This window comes from Ochlerotatus camptorhynchus, unplaced genomic scaffold (assembly GCF_037179485.1).
Source record: "Ochlerotatus camptorhynchus isolate MF236.1 unplaced genomic scaffold, CSIRO-AGI_Acam_v1.1 ptg000041l, whole genome shotgun sequence".
NCBI lineage: Eukaryota > Metazoa > Arthropoda > Insecta > Diptera > Culicidae > Ochlerotatus > Ochlerotatus camptorhynchus.
In genome coordinates this window covers 2,279,250-2,305,705 of record NW_027040532.1, presented here as the reverse complement: position 1 = coordinate 2,305,705, position 26,456 = coordinate 2,279,250, and the positions used below count along the sequence as shown (strand labels likewise).

The following is a 26,456-nucleotide window of genomic DNA, read 5'->3' as shown; positions in this document are numbered from 1 at the left end:
TTCGAGGCTGTCCTCCCAAAGATCTGGGGTCAAATCAATTGATTCTAAAGCCAAAGAAGTTGTTTCCTAAATGTTATGAATCGGGTTTGTGCTCATTTCCAGTCATGATCAAGCAACATGTTCAGAGGACGTAGAATGGATTGAATGTAAGTTACGGCTTACCTACCAGCCTATAGCGGATATGGGTGAAAAGGGTACACGACGTTAGGCATACGGTCGTTAGGCATACGGTCGTTAGGCATACGGTGGTTAGGCATACGGACGTTAGGCATAATGTACGATAGGCATAATGGACGTTGGGCATAAAGGACGTTATGCATAATGGACGTTACGCATAATCTACCCGATGAATTCCAGAAGGATGATAATGGGGACCGTCTATTGATTGCTGACTTCGGTGACAATAATGAAAGAGCCTTTATTTTTGGAACTCATGAAAACTTGCACTTGTATTGGGTTACAGATGGTACGTTTGCCACAGCTCCTTGTTTGTTTTGGCAACTCGTCACTGTTCATGGAAGTATCGCTCCCTCACATCAGCAGACGGTTCTGCTAGTTTTCATTCTGATGACAACAAAAACAGAATCTTTGTATCAAAAAGTATGGCAGGAAATCCTGGAAGCAGCAGCTAGGTTTTTTGTTATTGAATGAAAAACCACAGAATTCACCATTCTTTATTTTAATGAGCTGTTCTTTGGCATCATATTTTATTCAACCTTAGCTGTTTTTTTTTTGTTATTAAATGAAAAATTACAGAATTCACCATTCTTTATTTCATGAGCTGTTCTTTGAGGAAAACCTTTTCTTCTTAGACAATTGCAATACCGTGGGGGACTGAAATCCGTACAGCATTGAAATCCGTACACCTCATACAAAAAGTAGGCGTTTTGTATGAAATGTACGGATTTTGATTCATTTCTTAGGTGTACGGATTTCGGTTCGCCACGGTATGTGTGTAAGAATATATTACAACAAATGTGTGTTTTTTTTTTATTTCTAGATGCGATTATTTCAAGATATAGTTCAAAACTATGCTGAGTTTTCATTGCCAGATTACTCAACCACTATCGCTACTTATCTTGGATCTAAGTAAATATGTAGCTACGTAACTTATGATATGATAAATAATAGATTCCAAACTGTGCTTGTTAAATAAACTATGTTTGTTTAACTTGTATCATTTTTTATTCAACGCTTAGCCTGATTTAAGCATTGTTTACCATGCTTGAAACAGGTTTTTAGAGTTACACAGCAGCAAAGTATTTTATGCCTAGCGTCCATTATGCCTAACGTATATTATGCCTAACGTCCATTATGCCTAATGACTTTATGCCTAACATCCATTATGCCTAACATCCGTATGCCTAACGTATTTATGCCTAATGGGGTACACTCGGGTGAAAATGGTAGGAAAAAAAGGAAGAAAGATGAAATTTTAGGTCTAATCTGACCTTCCCTTTCTCCTCGCTCATTCTCGCTGACGGTGGGGCCTAGCATTGGGCGATCTTGAGACAAGAATCGATTGTTTTTTTTGAATCAATCATTTTGAAATGATCTTTTTGAATCGATCTTATGAATCGATTCATTTTTAAAAATGGCTCAACAATGTTTCAAATATTACGGATTATAGGAAAATTGGTGCAAATTAACGCCAATTTCAGCCTAAAGTTGATATTACGTTACATAAGCTATCTTGTTATGACATTTTACTTGTAATAGTCATTTATTGTAACATACATACATGATGAGAAAATAGTAAATTACATACTTACAAGGATACTTGATTAGGTGAGTGACTTAACAAGTTTTAATATTCGTTTTATTTAAAAAAAAAACGAAAGGTTAACATATGAAACAAAACGATTAGATGGTCGAAGTGTAAAATCAGGTAAGTACGGAAAGTACTTAATCCAGATATCCCAAAACTCATCTGAAAAGGACCCCAAGAAAGCCAATTGAGCCATGCGTTTTGCATTGTGTCGATATCGATTCTGTATGGTTTCACCAGTTTTAGAGAATAGCCTCTCTAACGGAACACTTTTGTTACCATTCTTGTTAAATAGTCGCAAGAAATTGAGTATATGTACATGAGGATATTCACTACGGATTTCCTCCCATGCTTATAAAGGATCAACAGAACGTGGGAGAACAGGCTGATGCAAGAAATTTTGTAATTCTGCCGATATGCCCCCCCCCCCCTCATGGCGATTCAGTTTTGACAGAGCAGAGAACTGATGAACCTCAAAGAAGTGAATGTTTGTACATAGGGTAGAGCGCTACTTCGTCGTAATCGCCCATTTCCGTTCTATCGATCAGAAAATATCAATAATATCATTGATTTCACAGTGTACAAATCAATAATAGGTTTGTTCCGATGCGTTAGTTCATTAGCTACAACATAAATCCTGTTAGAGCGCATTGTATGAATATTTGCGCTCATTGTTCTCAAAACAAAAGAAGCGCTCCTAGCAAATCCCCTTTTTCTACGTTTATCCGTAGGACGAAGAAAATCTAATGGCGTTTCAATGCGTTAGGACGGAATTGAAACTCGTAGAACGAATTTAGAATCAAGAAGCAGTGTTAGATTTTAGACAATATCTCATCAATTTGTGACTCTTTATCAAATCCAAGGGTACGTATGAAAAGGTGAATAAATTTGCAATTCATAGAAATTCATATTTGATAGAAATATTCCATTCTTTGTTTGAACTCGTTCAGAAAAGAGAGGTAAAGCGCGGGTTGTGCTTAGTACGACGGAAATTAGATCAAAAACCCTATGTAGATTCATAACATTCTTTACCGTTTCGTCATGAATATCCCACAGGCCTCCGGTTGGTTTTGGTGGGGGAACAGAAGTGTGCATATCGTATCGATCGTATAACATCTTGCCCGAGCGGGAGCTGAAGACGAGCTTATGGATTTTACCATAGGAGTAAAGAGCTACAGAGTCACCGTCAACGCCAATAGCAAATGTATCCACCAGCTCAACGTCTTTGAAGCTTTCGTCAAACTGTAGTGCACTACCCAACTTATAATTTTCACAATGTAAACGCGTTACTCATTTCATTTATACAGCCTCAAGCTGTATTTAAATGTTATACGATATGAGGAAACCTTTACTCAACCTCAAGCAAATCTGGCAAACTTAGTCAGCTACCCAACAAACAATTTCGGCTGATTAAAAGTTGCATAAGCATATTTTAGCCAATTTGTGGATGAATAAGCTTTTATTCAGCTTTAAATGTTTGTTGGGTACTTATGGCTGTTGTGACGGTTGGGGGACAAGTTCTTATTGCATATCTATTATTTACACTTCTATGCAGCTGTTATCTTGCTGCTTAGTTGTGTGTGAAGAATGGCGCTTACTCAACCTTGACCAATAATCACTACACAGTTTTCTCTTGACGCCAAGGTATTGCTTACGCTTTTTTTTTTTGTTGGAAGAATTTATCAAGTTTATTTTACTGCGAATCATATTCATCGATATATATTAGTTATAAGCACACCACCAAATGATTAACATTGTACCGGAACCTGGAATCGAACTCGAGACGACCGCATTGGCGAACCTTGATACTACCAACTTCGCTACGCCAACACTTTGAACTGACGTAAACAAATTTACATGCCCTTCTACAACAAGATCGCTGAATAGAGGCTTTATAATACTGTACATGAATCACTTTTCTCGACTAATTATTTTAGCTATGTAAAGGAGCAGAGTAAAAGCAATATAAACCTAGCTGACTGTAAAAATGCTTCCAAAATAGCACCAACACAGTTTATTAGCTGAGTACAGGTTGTTTAGTTGTTGAAAAAGCACTTTTGATGTTAATGTTTTTCAGCAAGAGGGGTTGGTTGTGTAGAAGCCAACAAATGAGTAATGTATTCACTTTCTTAGCTTTGTTTTGCAGCTAAAAGTTGAAAGTTGATTAATATTTGCATAGAAGTGACATTAGCGTTTATTGGCTGGTGTTATTTAGTGCGACTGACAAATTGAATAATGGTTGTGAAAAAGTTGAGTAAACGCTCTCCAAAACTATTTTGCTTGTAGCTGTATCTGCAGCTTTGTTTCAGCTACTTTACAGCACATAACTGGAAAAGTTGGATTATAAAACTAAAAATGTTACTTGGGTACTGCACCATTTAAATCGAATGAGCGCGAACAAGAGGGAAACAGATAAGTGGGTAAACAAACCGTCCGTTTATCCATGTGTGCTAGATAGAGAAAGACAATTAAACGTCAAAAAGGTCTATCATCTCTGGAGACCCAAACCAGAATCGATGTTATAATAAGAGTCCCGCCAAGAGAAAATGTTCCGAACAAGCCGCACTGTTTGTGATTTATTTTTCGTCAGAGTAAACGGCAACCAGATTTTTTGCGTTAGCATCGGATGAATTTCATTCTGAAGTGAAAAATTTCATGTCGATAACGGAGCTTCTGGGAGACAAAAACAATTATAGAACCCGAAAAATGTACAAGCAAGTGCTTGGTATATCTTATAAATACCACAATGTACTAAATAAAACGAAGAAATCGACGACGGTGGCGGTTGATTTTTCACGTCGCCTCCAGACACAGTCTGTGCCGAGCGTCTCCTCTCCTTCACTATTGCTGCCTAGCAGCCGTTCTTGACATTTAGCGGGGGGATGAGCGGGGCTGGTCTATCAGAACCCCTCGGCGACGGTGGTGACGAAGCACCGGACCAATTACTCGCCGTAGATGGTCCCAGGAGTCACCGCAGTGCACTACCCAGGCGAACGGTCTTTCGGTTCGTCCTGCTTAACTATTAACTGCGGAGGCGAGAGTGGCTCTATTGGCTGAGCCAACGCAGTCAGGACGGCGTGTATTTCTAGGATCCTTAGGGGTTAGCCGGGGAAGCGAAAGACTCCTTAACGCTTAGCTTCCCACAATAACGACAGTCCAACACACTTTACTGTGCTCAGTTTCCAAACCACGGGCCGGCACTTTTCGGGGGAACTCCACTGTCACACCCGACGATGCTGGAAATGGTTCCTCCAGCGAACGCGCACCGTTTAAAATTGCACAAAACACTTGAACGGGACAGAAAACCACGTCGTACTCCTTTCGTGGTTCTAAACTTTCTTCTTGGCACAATCACGGACAACAAAAAACCGCCATCGTTCTCCTGCAACCGCGCTCGACTCTTATGCTGCTAATGTTTTCGCCTTCTTTTGCAGTGGGGGGAGAAACTGGACCTAGCTTCATTCAAAACGCGAGACAATTAATCATGTTTTGTTGTTTTTGACATCATCCACATCCAGAGGGCCAGTCACTTCGAATGTATGGGAATGGTAGGAAACTATTTGGAAATGCATGAAAATTTTCAGTTTTTATTCATTATCGTCTTTATGGGCAGTTTTAGGTGCACAACAATTGCACGAGTACATTATTATGGTGATAAGGTAAACACTCGTTTATTTGTTTCCTTCTGTGAAAGCATGTTTAGTCACAAATCGTGGGTTTTCTGAAATTCTCCATACTGCAAAAATGATTTTCCTACCATTGAAGGGGCGACATCTCTCGGATCTTCAGTATAGCTACTACTCAAATCATATAATTAATTCCAAACGATAATTTCCCTACATTCTAAAAATCCTAACATAACTATTTGGATAAAAATAAATACAAAAACTACGAATTAACAACAGTAGTGAGTATGTTTCATACACTCAAAAAATTCCACACGTTTGATTGAAGTGTTTAAACACTTGATTTTTTAAATGCGCAATCACATTTACCTTAAGTGTATTTCACCTTGGTTCAATGTGTTATACACGTTAATTTCTAGTGTTTCAAACTTTGAAATGTTGAAAATCTTTCACTATCTATTCAAGTGTATTGCACATTGAATCACACTACTGTTCAAAACAGATGGATTTAAAGTGTTTTGCATTTCAATACGATGTGAATTGCTTGCTTAGAAAGGTAAACATCGAAAACAAGAGTTGTGACTTTATCCTATCAACTCGCCTCATATATGAGAACAACCGTGGCACAGTGAGATCGAACGAAGACTCCAGCAGCAGCACACCCCAACAGTCCATGATCGAATCCCAAATCAGACCCATGCATTAAAAATGTATGTGAAAGCTCTGGCCTCTGGAAGTTTTGTTTATGTATTTTTCGATTCATTTTAGAGTCGGTAAAGCAGAAGTCGATAAAGTAGAATATGGAACTATGATGTGCAAAGCTGAGGTACTATGAGGTACATAGAATCCAAGTGTGTCACAATTCAAATCCATAGTGTTCAGGCATGATTCATAGCATGAGAGTCACACATGAAATGGATGTGTTTCACAATAAGCGCAAAATTAAGTGTGAGACACATGATGATGACGTGTAGAATTTTTTGAGTGTAAGCGTGCGATCAAAATAAAAACAAATCAAGCTGAACATTGCATGAGGTCCTAAGTAACATTGATCGATTCTCTTCGTCGACTTTCTCTTTCGTTAATAACTTGAGCACATAACCGTTTCTCGTCGTGTTTGTCGTATCAGATACTAGATAAAAGCTTCTTTTATCGATCTGTGTACTGAAAATACCTGGGAATGTCTTTTCATGGCCATGGGAATACAAAGAGAAAGTCGACGAAGAGAATCTGTCAATGTTACTTAGGACCTAATGCAATGTTCAGCTTGAAATGTTGACAAACAAGACACACGCTCATGGAAAATACGTTAAAATGGTGGTTAATAATTGTCACCCTTGACTAGGGTTACAAATCAAATGACGTGACGTGACGTGAAATTCATTCTGACAACATTTTTTTTTATTGTACTGAATTTGTTTCTTTATTAACTTTTGTACTTTACGGATTTTCAGACTTTTCCTGCACCAAGTTATTTAAATTATTGCTGAATGCCATTACAATGTCACACCAAACTTCATTGCTTTATTTTTGTCTCGGTGACCTAGAGGCGACAAGATTTGTTGACCGATCCGATCAGAAGATCATGGGTTCTGTGCATGGGTTGCATCAATATTTCTTTCTTCTCCAAACTCAACCACGTGATCAATCAAACCGTTTGCCAAGTCGAATATGTTACCTGCCTATGATGCTAGTGGAATTATATGGTGTCAATTAATACTAGGGTTGTTCTTATTACCTTTCTTCTTCTTCCTCGCATTTCAAGCTTATTGCGTATGGCATATTAGCTTATTGCGTGCTCTCAACTTAGTGTTATAGATGCACTTCCACAGTTATTAATTGAGAGCTTTCGATGCCTGTACCATTTTTGCATTAGTATAATTATGTGGCAAGTACAATCATACTCTATGCCCAGGGAAGTCGAGAAATTTTCCAACCCGAAAAATTCCTAGATCGGACCGGGAATCGAACCCAGCCACCTCCAGCATGGTCTTGCTTTGTAGCTGTGCCTTTACCGACTGAGCTAAGGGAGGTCCCTTTTTACCATTGATATCAAAAATTAATTTTTTTTATTTGTATATAAAGTATCCAGCTTTCCATGCTTGGTAATGGCGGCCTGTTTGTATGAATAAATGTATCCTTCGCTGTGCTTTTTGACACTACATATCTGGATGTTCGAATTTCGACCCCTCCCTTTCCCTCTTCCTGGAACAGAAGAAAATGGAACAACATACGCCGTCCAGTTAGTGTCAAAAAGCACAGTGAAGGATACATTAATTCATACAAACAGGCCGCCATTACCGAGCATGGAAAGCTGGATACATTCTTCGGCAAAGTAGTGACTCAGCTAATTACAAGTAACTTTGATAAAAAAAAACTTTTTTGTGCCTTTAGTATTGATCGATTTAGAGCAATCACTCAGTTGACTTAGGATATCTCTAAAAAAACGTTTTTCAATTCAAATTTCTTAGCAAAGTTGTCTTCAGATATTTTTTGCTGCTGCTTAGCACAAAGATATCAGATATCAATCTTTTGCCGATCAAGAGTTATGGACGTTTTTCTCATGAAAATATGCCCTTATTAAATGTTAATTTCTCTGGTTTGGGCAAACATAAAAAAAAAATTGGTTTGACGACATTTGAAGGGGCTTTTTTTTCCTTATAGTATTCTGTAAAATATCAAAAATTAAAGATATATTAAGTTGTTTAACTTGTATAAAATCAATTTGACTTTGTTCATTTTTAAACATATGATTGGGAATAACTGCTTTATAAAAAGATATACAGAGAGTGTTTTTGCAATAAATTTTGCGGCTCATGAAATTCCAAATATCTCTTATAGGTCACCTAGTATTAGCTGACACCAAAATGAGGGTTAATAACGTTTCAATTTCAGACTCTAAATTCCTGCTGAATTCCTATTCGACCACTGTGCATTGTGTTATTTTCAGTGAACTAAAATCAGATCCCCAAATCCGTGGACATTGATCAATCTAAATAAATTTACAGAATTTTCCATTAAAATGGCCTCACTGGATTCCCACTAGTTAAAGAACATTTTCGTCGGAAAACTTTTTCATGTAGACAGAATTAATCCAGATTACTGGTGAGGTGATCTGTTTTGTCTCACCAACTGAGATGCATTGTGTTCTACTTAAACTTTAGATCCTGACTAAGTTGAATGTTGCTGCCTTCGACAAAACAAGGCAATTGGAAAATATTTGTTGGATGGAAACTAGATCTGTTCATAAAATTGATTTAGTGTACGCAAATTATTGAACCAGAAGGCACATAATATCGTTCATTAGCTATATTTCGATATCTTGATTGATTGGATGATAGCTCTAAGCATATATTTAACTATCCTACATCCATCTTACGTTCCCCTTAAGAAACTTATTGCTAGCCCACTTCTATTTTCCCGTGCAAAGTCATAAAAATGTTCACACGATCACCGTTCCTATATGAGAGCACCCTTCAAGAACTTTCATTTCCCATTCACCTGCTCCAGCGCTCCAGCAGCGCACCAGTAAAAAGGCACTACATTTTAGCGAAGAAATAGTACCAACCGGTGCCACATTTTCCCACAGTCCTTGCCACAGAAAGTACGGTCGGCGGTCTCATGAATTTTCCCAATCGCCAATCCCAGCCAATTCAATTCAAATCCAAGCCCAACGTGAACGCAAGCAATTCAATTTCAATGATCCGCTTGGTATATGTCATGGAAACACTTCGAATAAACATCTGCACTGATCCGACTGACGGACGGTCGGACGGTTGTGTTTGATTTGAACTCTCACTGCTGCTGCTGCTGTTAGGTACTGGCTGGTCTTGATTGAAATGCTTCAAGGAGCAGAAATAAAGCCGGGAGATAACGACACATAGAGACATCAAAAATAGTACAACTTCAAATGGTATAAATACAACCACGGCCGGTGGCCCTCCTCGTGGACAAGTGAATCAAAAACTTTACTCAGTTGGCTTTATAAACCTACTTGACCTATAGAGCTTAGCTGGTCTTGGTCGTCATCGTCGTCGTTGTCTCGTTCTCAATTGGCCCATTACCAATGTTTTGCACCGTTTTTTTTTTTGCTTTCCCTCACCAACGCATCCAAAGCCACCATCATCATCGTCGTCGTGGTCGTCGCCACCGTGAAGGGAAAGACCTCTATTACGTACAGGGTTGCAGAAATGGGCTCCTAGCTGGAGATCACAACCCAAGCAGAGTGAAGTGATTTGAAACAACACACAAAACATTACTCTCCTTTTTCAATTAATAAACTTGTTATGCAAGAAGAGACGCTTATTTGCGGTCATCATCCAGCGGGCAAGAGTGACGTTTCGAGAGAAACACAAACCAATTCACATGTGTGCTCGAGTTCCAAAATCGCGTCACGGTCTTCTGAGGGGGCAGATCTTCATTTTCAGATCTTCACCTTCAGAGAGGTAGTGAGGAGTAGTACCGTTGCCCCAAGGCATAGCGCAGGGACTGCTCTATACGCTGCTGTGTATACTTATTCAACACAATAATGTCCAAATAGTTGCGGGCCGTGGTAGACGCAGGCGGAGGTCACGATGATGGGTTCAGCGGCCACGCATGTGTGAGGTCTCTGCAAACCCAACATCTCACGCGGTGAAGGCTGGCACAAAGATCTAGTACCCAAATAAACCGGATCACTTCAACTGCGGTACGACCGACCGGTGGTGGGCGCAATACTGTGGTGACAAGGAGCAAGCTGTGCTGAAGATTACAGTCCCGAGATTACGTCTAGCCCTCTGCTGCCGAGTGCGCGAATGGTCCAGTGAAAGAGGAGAAAGAGAAACATATCATTTTACATTTTAATTAATTCATTATTGTGAGTAATGAGAGCAGTCCCTCGCTGGCCGGGGCCGAGGTGCTGCAGGGCTTCTCACGGAATCGCACCCAGAGTGTAAATAAAGATTTGCACTTTCCGATACGGGGTGAGCTTTTCGCCGGACTGACTGGTTGGCCAGCTGACCGGCCGCAGGGCAATCGTCGGAGAAGGACTACCTGTGTACATGTGGTACTTGTGTGTGATAGCGGCACCATCGTCGGTGGCAGTCAGGTAGCAGCCAGCAGTGTTCGAATACGCGTCTTTATAGCGTGGCGAAGGTTTCGAATTGCTACTGGTGCCGTGGCCTCAGCCGCGATAAGCTAGCCCTCGGAGTGGTAAGAGGTGACAGATATTGCGGTCCGAGCCACATCGGGATGGGATTGCTTTATTCAGTCGTCTTGTCTGAGCTGCCGGAGGGCGTTGTTTTTCGTACTTAGCGTGTGATCGCGGGGACCAGGGGCCCGGGGGGTATCATTTCAGTAATAACTAATGAGTGGCAATAAATCATCACCGGTACATGTGTATTTATTTACGCGTTTCGGTTCCCATCGTTTGGACGAGCCAGTGAGCATCGGTCCTAGAGTTTTTGCATCCGAGGACTGGATGATTTGCTTCAATTTGCAAGATTTGTTCGAGAATATATTAGCGGTAGAAAATGCAGGCTCTGATGGTTTCCCCGTTGAGGTAGTAAATCAGTAAAAATTCATTGAAATAGATATCTCGATAGGGGAAAAAACGACAGACAGCGTTTCATAGTTCAGGCTCTATGTGCACTGTACAAAAATAAAATTGCTGATAAACTATAAAATGATTTCGAGTACTTTAAATTGTTGCACCGGAGAAAAATATATTTCGATTTTGAACGATACAATGCTCAAAAATTGAAAATGAATGTTATGAGAACAAATGTAATCAAGAAAATGCAAATCACTTTATTTTATTGTTCAGTTGCTTAACAACCCCCTTTTTAACTGTAAAATTTCTCAAATACCATGATTTTCATTGTTGTGAATCATGATTAAGTAATTTAACGTAATAGTGTGAACACAGACGTTTGTAAATATCGACCAATCAAAAATGGCCTTTTCTGACAGTCAAATGGTCTTATTTTTTCACTGGCAGCTGGCGGGTCATAGAAGGCGGTGAAGGCACTCAATATTGACGTTTGACTAAAGAAGTTCTGCTACTCTTGATGAAGCGGATGTCTTTAGTTTTCACTCAAATTGAATTGAATTGAATTCAACTGACTAAATACCATTTAACTGACTAGAATTGAAAAAAAAAGTTGAACCAGGCTCAACTTTGCAAGCCAATTGAATTCAACTGAGTTGATCAATGACTTGCCTTGTTTAAGTCCAGCTTAACTCTTAAACATTCTTGCATTAACGCAGAGCGCTCCAATGCGCTCAAGCGTTTGACTTTTATTTGGACACAGCTGGATCTGGCAGACGCAGAATCTACTTGAAGGTTAAATTTTGTCAGACGCAAATAGGTATAACATCTATTAAGAAACGTACATTCCCATAAGCAGCTTAATTTTGTAAGAACTAACAACGTCTGAACGGAACGGAACTGAATGTGACAACACCCAGTGGGAACTGAATTTATTATAGACTCAAAATCATCGAAATACCCTTTTATTTGAGTAACTTTTGCTTCGCTTGCAAAACTGCAACATCCAGTATTGAACAACCACAAATTCGCAAATCTATTTAGAATTTGAAGTTGAAAACCATTCTCAAACTACAACGAAACTAGCGAAGTCAGCCAAACTTATCAATATGTTTCTGCTATAAAGAACCTGAGTAATCATTGTCAACGACATCACAACATCAAATTTAGTTTTCAATTTGATCTCCGACATATTCTCGGGCGTTCATCCACCGTGAGATCAAGCTCGCTCAACACCGCTTCTGTTTTACATGCTTTTCGTGCAAGAGGGGTTACGCGAATCCCAGGTTGAAAATGGATGTCCTATCACAACTACATTGTATTTCACCTTTAATAAACTGTTGTTGCCACTCGTTTACCACCATCGTACGTATCGACAAACCCTTCATCTTGCGACGAATATTTTAAATGCAGCTGAGTGAAGGGCTTCACGACAAGTACGATGGTGGCGGTATGCTACATCAGAACCTTTCACCAGAATCTTAAAAAAAAAACTTCTGTCTTCAAGTGAAGCTAATGCACATTACATGATCAATAAACTTTAATTTGGTACAAAATTCCAAACAGTTGTTTTATCTAGATCGTATCAAAAGATTTGATCCATCGATGTTTGAGGATCCATGATTAAACAGATTATAAAAAATCAACTAACGGCATACTAAAAACATTCCTTTAATTTTTCTTTCAGGTAAATATTTCATCAATACCAAATATGTGTATTCTGTGAGTATGTAATAATTTCTCTCCATTTACCTTAATAGTCAGCCACATTTTTCACGAAAATTAACCACAGATGGCACGCACGCTTTAGTTCCAGCCAGGCATGGAAAATCATTTGCATTCATTTCATACATTCATTTACATTCATTTGCCCCTAACTTTTTTCATCAACAGTCATCCGCAAAATGATATAAAGAGCTTTTGTAGATTTTGTTATTAGCTACAACTTTTACTCATAACTTAAATCTGTATCTTTTATGCATCACGAACTACAGCGGGCAGAACTTAATATTTACTGTTTTTCAGCGAATGAAAAATACATTCACTGAAAAACAGTAGTGGTTTCTGTTCGCTCTGCTTCGTCATGCATAAGAGATAGGGTAGAGAACTACTTTGGCCTAATCGCCCATTTTGGGCCTATCGAGCAGAAAACTTCAAATAAATCCATCATTTCAGAGTTAAAAAGTCAATTATGCGTTTGGTACGATACTTTAGTTAATAACCTACCGAACGAAGTCAATGCGAAGGTTTGCGCCCATTATTCCCAAAAACAAAAGAAGCGCTCCGACCGAATCAATTTTTATCTTTATCCGATAGGCCGAAGTAAATTCAATGGCGTTTTAAATGCGTTTCAATGAGTTAGGCCGAGTTTAAAATCCGTAGGCCGAATTTGGCGTCAAGAAGCAGTGTTGGAATTTTGACGTTTTCAAATCTTATGGCACGTACGGAAAGGTAAATAAATTTGGAAGCCATCAGTAATAATAGCTTTCCGTTTGGTGCTAAACTGAACTAGATTAAGAAAAACTAAGTGCTTAATAGGCCGGAAATGGGGTAGTTAACCCTACAGATTTGACTTGTTAACAAAAGTTGTAGCTTATAACAAAACCTCTCTACATCATTTTGCGGAATGCTGTTGAAGAAAACAGTTAGAAGCAAATGAATGTAAATGAATGCACGAAATGAATGGTAATGATTTTCCATGCCTGGTTCCAGCACTGTTTGAGTACTGGCGATGCGTTTAAGCTCTGATATTGAACGGATTTTCCAAGCATGGTTCCATTGTACCTCTATAAGGATGCGAAAAATAAATGTTTCATGCTTTCGAAGAGATTTCTGTTTCTAAAAGATAATACACGATTTTATACAGATTTATGACATGCTCCATTTTGACGTCCATGGCTGCTTGAAATCGCAAAAGAATGAAATTTCAAATCCTACTATCAATACAAACTGATATTTGTACTCACAAAATACTTGAATATATATATACCCATCCCGAGTAGGAGAAAATAACTAATGAATACCTAATTCTGGCCTGATACTAAAATTTGGTTTTGATCAGCATTACATAAGAGGTAAAATATCAAAGAATAATACTAAAAAGTTGTAAATAACAAAAATTGATATTTGGATACCAAAAGAATGCCTGTGTGGTTTGATATTACATTTGCTTAATTTGGTATTGGAATGGTATTGTGGAAACATATTTTTTGGTATTATTTTTTGGTATTTTACCTCTTATGTCAGGCTCATCCATACCAATTTAAGGTATCGAGACATTCGTTCCTGCTCGGGATTTTACCCATTGACAATTGCATATTTGCGCAATCGGTGACAGTTATTCTAAATCACCCTGTATATATCACATTGGCATTATTTAGACGAGTTTACTTTGGGCAATTATCTCTGAAACCAGTCTTCTTTTTGCAAGAGGTTCTCAAAAACCTTTTTTCTTTTGTACTCATTCAGAACATTTCGTTTTCCATACATTTTACCTTATACAATTTAAAGTTCTCCCGCAAATCCAGATCATAACCAAATTTTGCACAATTTTTGGGGATCTTAATACAAAACGAAAGAATATTGGGGAGCAGGGGGCTCTCAAGTTGATCCACTCTAGTGGAAACCTTATGAAAATCGCATTTAATTATAATCTCTGGAGTACATAATCTCTATTCAATTATTAAACAATCGATATTGACGGATCCATCGAAATAGGGAGAGATCGATATTCAGAACAGTAATTTATAAGCCTACTAGTACGATTCTATAAGCACTTCGGGTTCAAAAAGTGTATTTGTTTATCCCGTGTCCAAAGCAAAACTATATCGCTTACTTCAAAACGGGAGAAAAACTAGTGACTACTAAAAACTAGCATACGAGAGGAGCAGTTGGCTGGTTTTGAGCCAAACAAACTGTCAAAGACAGAGCCAATCGAGCAGCGCCTATCTTGATTGCATTGGAAATGTTGCTAAAAACCACTTAGGTATAGGTAACCGTGGCAGTTTATTTTGAACTCGCTCTTATATTATACTAGACCGTCTCTAGATTTTTCCATCGACATTTGGAGAGGAGAGTAATTTGTACCCGAATATTGTCTAGGGTTCATCGACATAGAGAACGATCGAGATAGAGAGAATATCGAGGTCAGGGAATCAAAATCACCGATTCAGATAAATATAATGTCATTCTCATTTTGGTTACACTCATGCAAGGTTGCAAATACTCATTTCAGCTAAAATAATGTTTTTCGGAATAATAAAACCAAAAGATGGTATGATGGCATGTTTTACTTGTAACTTACAAGAAGAGGTTACAAAGTATGCGTTGGAAACATAAAACCTGTAAATTTTGCTTTCTATGAGTCACAATCAGTGATTTGCTGATCGCTGAGTGAGTGAGTGAATGAGTGAGTGAGTTTGTGAAAAATCGCTGATTGTGACTCTCATGAAGTGAAATAAACAGGTTTAATATGTCAAACACATTCTTTGCAACCTCTTCTTGTATCCTACCAATTCAAAATTTGATCATGGCATATAATTATTTCATAATTTAGAAAAACATTGTTTTAGCTGAAATGAGTATTTCCAACCTTGCACTCATGATTAGTACAAACCCAAAAATCACAACGGATAGATCTGGAAACGATAATGCGGCTATCATTTGTGTTACAGATCATGATCATATGAAATAGCGATAATCTCCGATCATCATCATCAACTGTCGTCACTGAAAATTCCCAGAGAAATCAAATACTCAAATATAATATTGATATTCTCGGAACGGGGATGACGTATATAGATCAAAAATTGATGCCTGCCATGATTTGTAAATCCAAGATGGTGGCCATCGATTTCAGAGAAACTGTCAAATACCCAGCAATATTGGTATTTTTGGAACATGGATGACATGCAGATGTAGAAAATTAATGTCTGCCGCCAATTTGGCATCAAATATGTCGGCCATCGATTCGGGTATGTTATGGGAATATGGGTATTTTCGAAACAGGCATGACATGCAGATGTAAAAAATTGATGACTTCAGCCATTTTGATTTAAAAAAAAAACTGTACCTTACAATATGGATATTTTTGGAACCGGGATGACATGTAGATGACGAAAATCAATGTCCGCCGCCATTTTGAATAGTTATTTTACATTCCAAAATGTGCCAACAATACCCATATTGTTACATAGTGATTGTTATCATATCTGTGGATTATCGTTAATCCATGATCACAGATGTGCACTGAACATGACTCCGTTTACTAGTGTTTTTATCGTCGCCGACGCTTACCGAGTTGCGACCTATCACAATCACCATCATCAAACAGCTGATTGTAGTAACGCTTTGTACATTCCTATCAATGTGCTCGTCGATGCTCTTTCCATGACCATCCACTGGTGAATGTCGTCTTCTGTTGTGATCCATCACCGATCTGGTCATTCCTGACAATCACGACACTCATCTGTGCTCGTTTTGTAACGTTTTGCTTGTGAGCAGCGACCATTACTGGAGATTGTTGTTTGCCATGGCTCTAACTCTCACTGCGTGACAAAACGATCTGTCAGCGATAGTCGGTTGATGCGAAGACGAGTGTCACGTGAGTGTCATGATATTTTGCGTCACTGCTTAGAAATAATTAATTTTAATCGTGACGGAATCCATCTTTCACCTGAAGGATGAGACGTAAACAAACATTTCATGAATACTAAGTACTCCGACAGTGAAACATTCGTTATTCGACAAAAAGTAAGATTGATTGAGCTGAATTTCACGTCTGTTATGACTCAAAGTCCTGTTAAAATTGACGCTAGTATAAGTCAGTCTCAGAGAACCTACATTTACATGAATTTTTCTAAGTGTGTAGGATCTTCATGATTCCCTGCTATATAGAGCAGAATGCATGCACACTTAGAAAAAATATGTAAATTTAGGTGCTCTGAGACTGACATATACGAGCGTCAATTTTGACATAAAATTGACGCGAAATTCAGCTCAATCAAACGTACTTTCAAACTTTTCAGTCTCGGAGCACTTAATGTTTGTTTACGTCTCATCCTTTATGTCAATGATGGATTCCGTCACGTGTAAGATTAGGTATTTCTAAGTGTGTGGAAATCTGAAGGGACTGCTCAAATCATGGAGATAGGGAGGTATATCGAGATATAGAACATCAACAAATGGAAAGTTGACAATAATTCCTAAAATCTTAGAAATCTTGTAGCCCAGGGGGAAGAAATCCTGTAGGGTTGTTGCCCAGAGGGAACGAAACACTTTGAAGCAAAATTCAAAAAGGCGTTTTCTTAGAATATCAAAATAAGCATTTTGACACAGTTTGGTTGAAATGGGTGTCATTAACCACAACTTTGAATACACTTGAGCTGGAAAAATCCATATGCAGACTTCATATAAAAATATAAATAAATGACACACGGAACTTCTGCGAGATGCTAAATAGTTCACGTAAAGGCTACGTGTCACATGCCGATACAGTCGGGAATCCTTATTTCCGGATGTTCATTTGCTCGTATTTCTTCATCCGAATGCTGACCACATATGGCATCCTTACCAGCGATCCAACGTAGTTCATGAATCCGGAAAAAAATAAATCAAATTGCATCACGTAAAAAAAAACACTGTAGAAAACTACCTAGTAGACCGATGCTTTTCACGCTTTTAGACAGTAAAATTTAACCCTTACCTCCACTCATTAGGTTCTGTACAACATCTGGCTGCAGCTTCTTCTGTACGGAAACCCACTTTTTCTTCATGTCTTCCTCAGATTTGACCTCCTTGGGATGCTTCCGTAGTGCCTGCTTCATAAAAGCTCAGTATTTTTCGATGAGCCTTAGTTCCGGTGCGTTGGGGGGGTTCATGTCCTTGGGTACGAAAGTGACCCCGTTGGCTTCGTACCACTACAGGACAACATTTGAATAGTGACACGAAGCTAGATCCGGCCAGAAGACCATAGGGCTCTCGTGTTGCTTCAACAGAGGAAGCAGACGCTTCTGTAGACACTCGCCGTTCGTCACGATTTGAAGCCTTCTGCATTTTGTACGTATGCAGTCCCTCCCGGTCCTTGGCTCTATGAACGAAAGACTTGGACAGATTCAACTTTTTCGCCACATCCCTGACCGAACCATTGGGATTCCGCTTAAACGCTTTCACGACACGCTTGTGATCCTGATCACTAATAGAACATCCATTCTGACCGCATTTCTCCTTCCGTTCGATGCTCAGAGTTTTGTAGTAACGTTTAAACACACGACTCACCGTTGACTGCATGATTCCGAGTTATTTTCCGATGTCCCAATGAGAGAGTTGAGGATCATCCAGGTGCTTGCGCAAAATCAATTCACGACGTTGCTTTTCTGGTGACGCCATTGCTTTCCAACTTTCGAGAAACTGACAGCGATAATCGTCATCTTCTACTTCTACCCAAATTTTCATGAAAAAAATTCCTAATGGGTAATTTTCTACAGCGTTTTTTTTTTTTGTGATGCAATTTGATGTGGACACCCTTTAGTAGAGAACAAAGGTGGGACGGAGAAACGGCCAAAAGCAGGAACTTTTTGAGCTGAAAAAGTTCACAGAAGAGACTAAACCTCTAAAGCTTAAGACAAAAGCCCTAGAATTTTGATTTACTAAACTCCCATCCTGGACCACTGTTCAATCTAACGGGTGTTCAATAAAAAATGAGAATGATTTCAGTGTCGTCCAGTGCTCTTGTGAGAGCATCGCGACTAATTTGCGTCGTACGGCTGACCAGGGCTCCTTCTCCAATATTTTTTTTTGAAGAATAAACATTATGTTTTTAATAAAAAATACTGAATTAATTGAAAAAAAAAAATATTTTTCTAGCTTTATCATATGACTGAAAACATTCTCATTTTTTATTGAACACCCGTTACAAAAAAATTGGTACTGGAATGGTATTGTGGGAATATTTTTTTTTTTTTTTGTATTATTGTTTGATATTTTACCTCTTATGTCAGGCTCATCCATACCAATTTAAGATATCGAGATATTCGTTCCTGCTCGGGATGGGTCGCATTAATGTTCAAAGAGATTGAGGAAAATTATAGGAACTATAATAGTAGTAGGGTTGCGAGAACATCAGGCAACTTTAGGATGGTTCCATTAAATCCTTGTCCATTACAGGAACTTAAGGATTCAAAATGCGTCAGTAATGTTCCGAGAACTTCAGTAAAAATCGGAAACCTCAAGTAAGTTCTATGCACGTTAAGACATTTTGAGAAGTGTTTCTAGAACTCCAGAAAAATTGCGGGAATTTCAGCAAAACCAGCAAATTTAAAGATCTGATTTAAAGATTAACTTCAAGTATGCTCTGTACACTTCGGGGTAGATCAGAGAATTTCATAGCAGTTCCATTAACTTCAAGAAAATCACAGTCACATTCGAGAAGTTCTAAGGAATTATTTATGAGAACTTCCACACATGTCAGATATCTTTCGAAAACTCCAGGAAGATTTCCGGATCATAAGTGAAGTCCTTGAAATTTCAGGGAAGCATCTTATAATTCACTGAAGTTCAGATAAGTCTAAGGAAGCTTAGAAATTTGCGAGAAGATCCATGTTGAACTTTGAAAACTTGTGGGAACTGCATGTTAGATCAAAGAACTTCATTGTAGTTAAGAAAACTTCTGGAAATTGCGAAATTTTTTCAAAAGTTCTGAGAAGTTCAGTGAAGTTTAGGGAACTACCGGAAAACTCCGAAAATTGTTGGAAAGATTAGACTTTTAGGAAAGCTTAACGATCTTAAAGAATTAGTTCCAATAAATTCACGGCAATTTCGGGAAAGTTGAAAGGTCTCCTGAGAATTTCAGAAGTCTTCTAAAAAGTTTTGCGAACTTCACAGGTATTCAGAAATTATCAGGAAACTAGTTTTTAATAAGTGTAGTAAATTACACTCGCATTTCAAGTTATTCTGTCTATCGATATCTGCTGGAAATTTATATTGTCGTTCAAATTAGTAGCGGCTGTTGCCTGTTCCTTTTCAATGCAGTAAAACGATTCGTTATAAGCGTTTGCCGGCTTTTAGTTGTGTACTAAGACATAGCCTTAATTCTTTCGAGATAGGCTTATTAAAGTAAAGGTCCAAAGTATGTTATGTCTCAGATATTGGTAGCTAACAAAGCCTGCATGGACTGCATTTGATGGATGACCCCAGTTGGTAAGTATTACTATGTTTACTCGCGAGCTGACTGTATACATGTTTAACTCATACAGCAACTCCAGTGTTAATTAGAGGGAACCAAGTTGTATTTACAAGCATTTAAAAAATGTTCTTTATTACATGTATGGCCACTCCTGAACAGAGACACATGTATTTAATCAGGGCGGGAGCCGCACTTATGAAAACTCTAGAGTATCTAGCTCTCAATCTAGAATGTAGAATATTCAATGGTCAGGTCATCAACTGGTTAATAAAAGTGGATGTATGAACATTAGGGTGGTTCCTACTGCTCTTTTGGGTTGTATTGAGGTCACGGGAAACTTTTAAAGTTTTAATGGGAAAATGTTTGGAAATGGGTGAAACATATTAATTTGAATAAAAATACCAAAATTCACATATTTTCCAAATTTTATATTTGGGCAACTTATGCAGAACCAGGCTTGCCTAAACTCCTCGAACTCAGATTATGCCGTATAGATGCTCATTCATCGTGAGCTAGTTCATCCCTCACATATAAAGAGCAATGATGTCAAATCCAAGGAGTGCAAAAGAGCTCGAGCTCAGATTGACACAATGAGTGATTCGGGGTTCGTTATTGAGTGAGACGTGCTTTACATCGGCTCTGCTCACCAAACAACATGTTGAACTTCGGGATGGACTCGGTGAAACCGTAAATATAGAGCTTCGTTACGTATTCTGAGAGAGCACGCACGGCCTTTGATTGATGCACGGTTATTCCATTCAATATTATGACACACAACAATACATTCAATGGACTATAGGACCATTCCCAGAGAACGTAACATTTTGAGAGATTGATGTTTTTTTAACTTGGGGACCACTTTTTGAGCTGCTCAAACTCAGTCACAAAAATCTTTGGTCGTTTTTTCCGTTAAGTGCTTTAGTAGTGGATTAACGAAATTATATTTCTGACTTAGTAAGCACTAATTAATCCATTTATGGATTATCCTTGGTGATGTTTTCGTGTTCTCCTGTTGCCTTTTAACATGTTCATTAATTCAATTCGTTACCCTCGCTGCACATACGGTAGCTCGGAGATCTTTCTGGACCAACAAAACACTACCACGTAAACTAACGTTTGGTTCTTCTGCCTATTTCAATTGTTGGTCTAGTGTTGTTTAAAGCAGGTTGAGTCTGAATCGATTAATTCATAACCTTCAGTTGATTGCAAGAAGTCGCAGGAACACAAATCAAATTTTGATACGGCTCTGTTCTTCGGCAAGTTATGAGATTCAGCAGATGGTGTAAATCTTGTGAGAAAAAGTTAAAACAAAACACAACTTCAATTTGAAAAGACATGTGGTTGGTCAGCACCCTGGAGTGACGGTCAAGCATGGACTGTTGAAAGATCATGATGAGGTTGGCGATTCGCCTCCGAAAAAGCTCAAGGAAATCCAAATGTTATTCAATGAACGTGTGATAATTACAGGTAGTATAATTATCACGCGTTCATCGATTAACATTTTAAATAATCAGCTGTGTAAAAAATGTATTTACTCTACCTAAAAATTCAGCATAGCATTAAATTTGCAATGCTTACATGATAGATAGCGTAGAAGTTTCTATCTCCGACTCTATGTATGTATTCCTGATCGCGCACGGGTGGGATCCCTACGTTGTGTTGTTTTATAAATCGAAAGACGAACGATTGTCTGGCCGTCATACCATGGCGGAGGCAAACGAACTACTGGTCTATTGTTTCGTTTGTATAGCAGCTACAGTGGGTAGGGTATTTGTACATGTAGATGACGTTGCACAAACAATTCCCGGCATAGCCCAATATCTCTTGAATCTCAACTACGATTTTAGCTTTCGACACAAGAGATGATCCACTATACGATGACGACAGTGGAAATGCCGAAATCGTGGTTCAGTTTACAAACACGAGAGCTATTCTGTTTTGCCTAAAATAGGGGTGTTTGCCGAGAATATAGACAGTTATCCTGTAAATACAATTGTCACTTTGGAGTTATGGAATATATGCATACGTTCCATAATGTTTTTTTTTTTCATTTCTTGATTGTGCACTTCATTCTCGAATAGGGTAGAGCGCTTCTTCGTCGTAATCGCCCATTTCCGTTCAATCGATCAGAAATGATCAATAATATCAATGATTTTACCGTGCACAAATCAACAATAGGTTTATACCGATGCGTTAGTTCATTAGCTACAACAATAATCCTATTAGAGCGCATTGTCTGAATATGTACGCTCATTGTTCTCAAAACAAAAGAAACGCTCCTAGCGAATCCCCCTATTCTCCATTTATCCGTAGGACGAAGAAAATGTAATGGCGTTTCAATGCGTTAGGACGGAATTGAAACTCGTAGGACGAATTTAGAATCAAGAAGCGGTATTAGATTTGGATCAATATCTCAACAATTTGTTACTCTTTATCAAATCAAAAGATATGAATGGAAAGGTGAATAAATTTAGAAGTCATCTTTGAAAGAAATATTTCATTTTTTGTTGAAACCCCGGTCAAAAAAGAGAGGTAAAGCGCGGGTTGTGCTTAGTAGGACGGAAATTAGATCACATACAAAATCACTCATTCATGCGCACTGGGAGAAGCTTTGTAGTGCTGGGTAAGATGCGCCAACGCGTGATTGGTTGGCAGCCAATCAACGCGAGGATGTGCATGTTGAGGATTAAGGGCCGTTTCTTCAACTACAGCATCATCAACGTGCACTGCCCACACGAAGGGAGACCCGACGACGAGAAAGAAGCGTTCTATGCGCAGCTGGAGCAGGTGTACGACGGCTGTTCGCAACGGGACGTCAAAATCGTCATCGGCGACATGAACGCTCAGGTAGGACGGGAGACAATGTATAGACCGGCAATCGGGCCAAACAGCCTGCATGCCGTATCGAACGACAACGGCCAACGATGCGTGAACTTTGCAGCCTCTCGAGGAATGGTAGTTCGAAGTACCTTCAACCACAAGGATATCCACAAAGCCACCTGAAGATCACCTGACCAACACACAGAAAACCAAATCGATTACGTTCTAATCGACGGGAAATTCTTCTCCGACATTATCAACGTCCGCACGTACCGCAGTGCAAACATAGATTCGGACCACTACCTAGTTGCAGTATGCATGCGCTCAAAACTCTCGACGGTTCATAACACCCGTCGAAGTCGAACGCCGCGACCCAACATTGAGCAACTACGGGACGCCGGAGTTGCCCAGGACTACGCGCAGCAGCTGGAAGTTGCACTACCCACGGAAGAGCAGCTTGGTGCAGCTTCTCTTGAAGATGGCTGGAGGGAAATCCGTTCCACCATAGGTAGTACTGCTGCAGTGGCACTAGGTACTACAATCCCGGACCGAAAAAATGACTGGTTTGACGGCGAATGCAAACTGTTAGTAGAGGAGAAGAATGCAGCACGGGCGAGAATGCTGCAACACCGCACGAGAGTGATGTGGAGCGATACATACAAGCGCGGAACAGACAAAACTCGGTTTTCCGAAGGAAGAAGCGTCAGCAGGAATAGCGAGATCGCGAGGCGATGGAAAATCTGTACCGCGTAAACGACACACGGAAGTTCTACGAGAAGCTAAACAGTACGCGCAAAGGCTACGTGCCGCAAGCCGATATGTGCAAGGACTTGGACGGTAACCTTCTCACGAACGAGTGTGAGGTGATTGAGAGGTGGAAGCAGTACTATGACGAGCACCTCAACGGTGAAGCTGCTGAAAACGAATGTGGCACGACAACATACCTTGGAGCACGCGCAGAAGACGACAGGCTACCGGCCCTTGATCTTCAAGAAGTTGAGGAGGAGATCGGTCCGCTGAAGAACAACAAAGCAACTGGTGTAGATCAACTACCAAGTGAGCTATTAAAATACGGTGGTGAAGCACTGGTTAGAGCGCTGCACTGGGTAATTGCCAGGATTTGGGAGGAGGAGATTTTACCGGAGGAGTGGATGGAGGGTGTCGTATGCCCAATCTACAAAAAGGGCGACAAGTTGGATTGCTGCAACTACCACGCGATCACACTGCTGAGCGCCGCCTACAAATTCAAAGACGCATTATGGCAGGGAATCGTGCCTACTTTGGACTCCGGAGGACGCTTCGGTCGAATAAAATTCGCCGCCGCACGAAGTTGACTGTCTACAAGACGCTGATTAGACCCGTGGTGCTCTACGGCCACGAGACCTGGACTATGCTCGTGGAGGACCAACGCGCCCTTGGTGTTTTCCAACGGAAGGTGTTGCGTACCATCTACGGTGGAGTGCAGATGGATGACGGAACGTGGAGGAGGCGAATGAACCACGAATTGCAACAGCTGCTGGGAGAACCATCCATCGTCCACATTGAAAAAATTGGGCGACTAAGGTGGGCTGGGCACGTCGTAAGAATGCCACACGACGACCCAGTGAAAATGGTTCTAGAAAGCGACCCAACAGGAACAAGAAAAAGAGGCGCGCAGCGGGCAAGGTGGATCGACCAAGTAGAAGGCGACTTGCGGACCCTTCGCAGACTACGAGGTTGGCGAAGTGTGGCCATGGATCGAGTAGAGTGGAGACGACTTCTTTGGACAGCAGAGGACAACAAGGCCTTAGTCTGATTGGTAAGGTAAGGTAAGGTAAGGGAGAAGCCATCAAGAGCCAAGCTACACACTTAAAAATAACTAATTTCACACGTGACGGACTCCATCTTTGACATAACGGATCAGACGTAAACAAATATTTCATGTAAAATTAGTGCTCCGGGACTGAAAAGTTCGTTGCTCGACGACAAGTACGTTTGATTGAGTTCAATTTTGCGTCTGCTTACATGATTTTTTCTAAGTGTAGACGAATACATCACGAAGCTCCAAGTTTACTTACGCAAAGTTACGCAAATTCAATTGAAGGATGTGTTCGTAGCCATTTCTATCGCCTCAGTTGTGCAGAATTTTCAGCATCATTAGATCTTCACATGATTTCAGTGCTCATGTATCGCTTTCAAAAATCTCCACCTTTCGCAACCCGAAAGCAATCCAATTCCAATTACTCCTCGGTGCATAAATGTCCGGGCCCTTCAAACGAAACTGCTCACGATCTTTTTTCAACTCCAGAACGCCAATCCCCGAAGTCGCTCGTAATGTTACCCAATATTTTGACGGACCGTCACGGTGGCCCTAATTAAGTCGGAAAATTGTACCGGGGAGAGCATTTAAAACAGCCAACGACATGGAATCAACAACTTTGACAAGGTAGTAGCAGTGCACTGCATATAGGCCCAGCTGCCGATCGTCAATTGCGCCGACCGTCCGACCGACCGACCGACCGAGGACCGTGTTTCCAGGTGGGTTCAAAATTATTGCAACGAAAAGCAAATGTTTACTCTAGCGATCAATCAGCTGACATGGGGGCGCGCGCGATGCTTTCGGATATGTACGGTGCTGCTACCCATAGTTCTTTTATGCTGCCACCACACGCGTGGCTTTGCACTTGCCCAGAGCTCCCCGCTCGCACCGCAACAGCATCATCAGCATAAGACACGATCTAAATGCATTTCATGATCATGCTTCTCCGCCGCTCCATAAATGTAACCCTCCGCTAATGCATGTATCTGTAAGGAGCGAGCAGGAAAGTATCATGTGGCCCAAGTCTTCACCTCGTCTCGTGAGACAAACATTTAGGTGTAGGTACTCTCAATTTTAGCTTTTTCCCATCGTCATCATCTTTCAATCGGTGCACGACCTGCTTGTGGAAGACGAAGACTATAACCTACGTTTTGCTGAATCATAGCCCAGCAGCCGTGGTCGCAGCTTCGCTTTTCAATGTAGAACAATGTCTTCGCAGGGTCAAAGCATCCAAGAGAGTAATTAGTTGTTGTAATGCGAAATTAAGCAAGCCTTAAATGATTTCGTTGACCGCACACTTAACTTGGTCAAACATATCAAATGGTTGTTATTAAATTAAGAGAACATCAACAAATGTACCAAGCTCGTAGTATAGATTTGTAGCGAAATGTTGAAATATCGACAATATTTGCGCTCCTGTAGCTCCACCACTGACTGGTTGAAGACTTTTTCGTCAGCTTGCGCCTTTACGATCCATAGTATCACAGCCACAGCACAAGCACAGGTTTGGGACGTGCGCGCTTGCAACCAAGAAGATATGCTTCGACGATCATCGTCGATCATGTCACGATCAGGTTTCTACACTTTTTCTCAGGCTTTCAAAGTGCTTAACCTCGTGTTCAAGAAGGGTTTTTTTTTCCATGCCCAGGGATTCAAACGCCACCATTTATTGAAGAAGGAAGCAACAAAAACACAATGAACCGCTGAGCCTCATGTCCCGGCTTCTACACTCCTCG

The 26,456-nt window shown here is 40.0% G+C and overlaps 1 protein-coding gene across 1 annotated transcript in view; it reads left to right on the top strand.

Annotated features, from left to right (window-relative positions):
• LOC135713484 (dendritic arbor reduction protein 1-like) overlaps positions 1–26,456 on the top strand; it is a 94,440-nt gene that overhangs the window by 13,013 nt on the left and 54,971 nt on the right. The gene's annotated exons all lie outside the window — the stretch shown is intronic.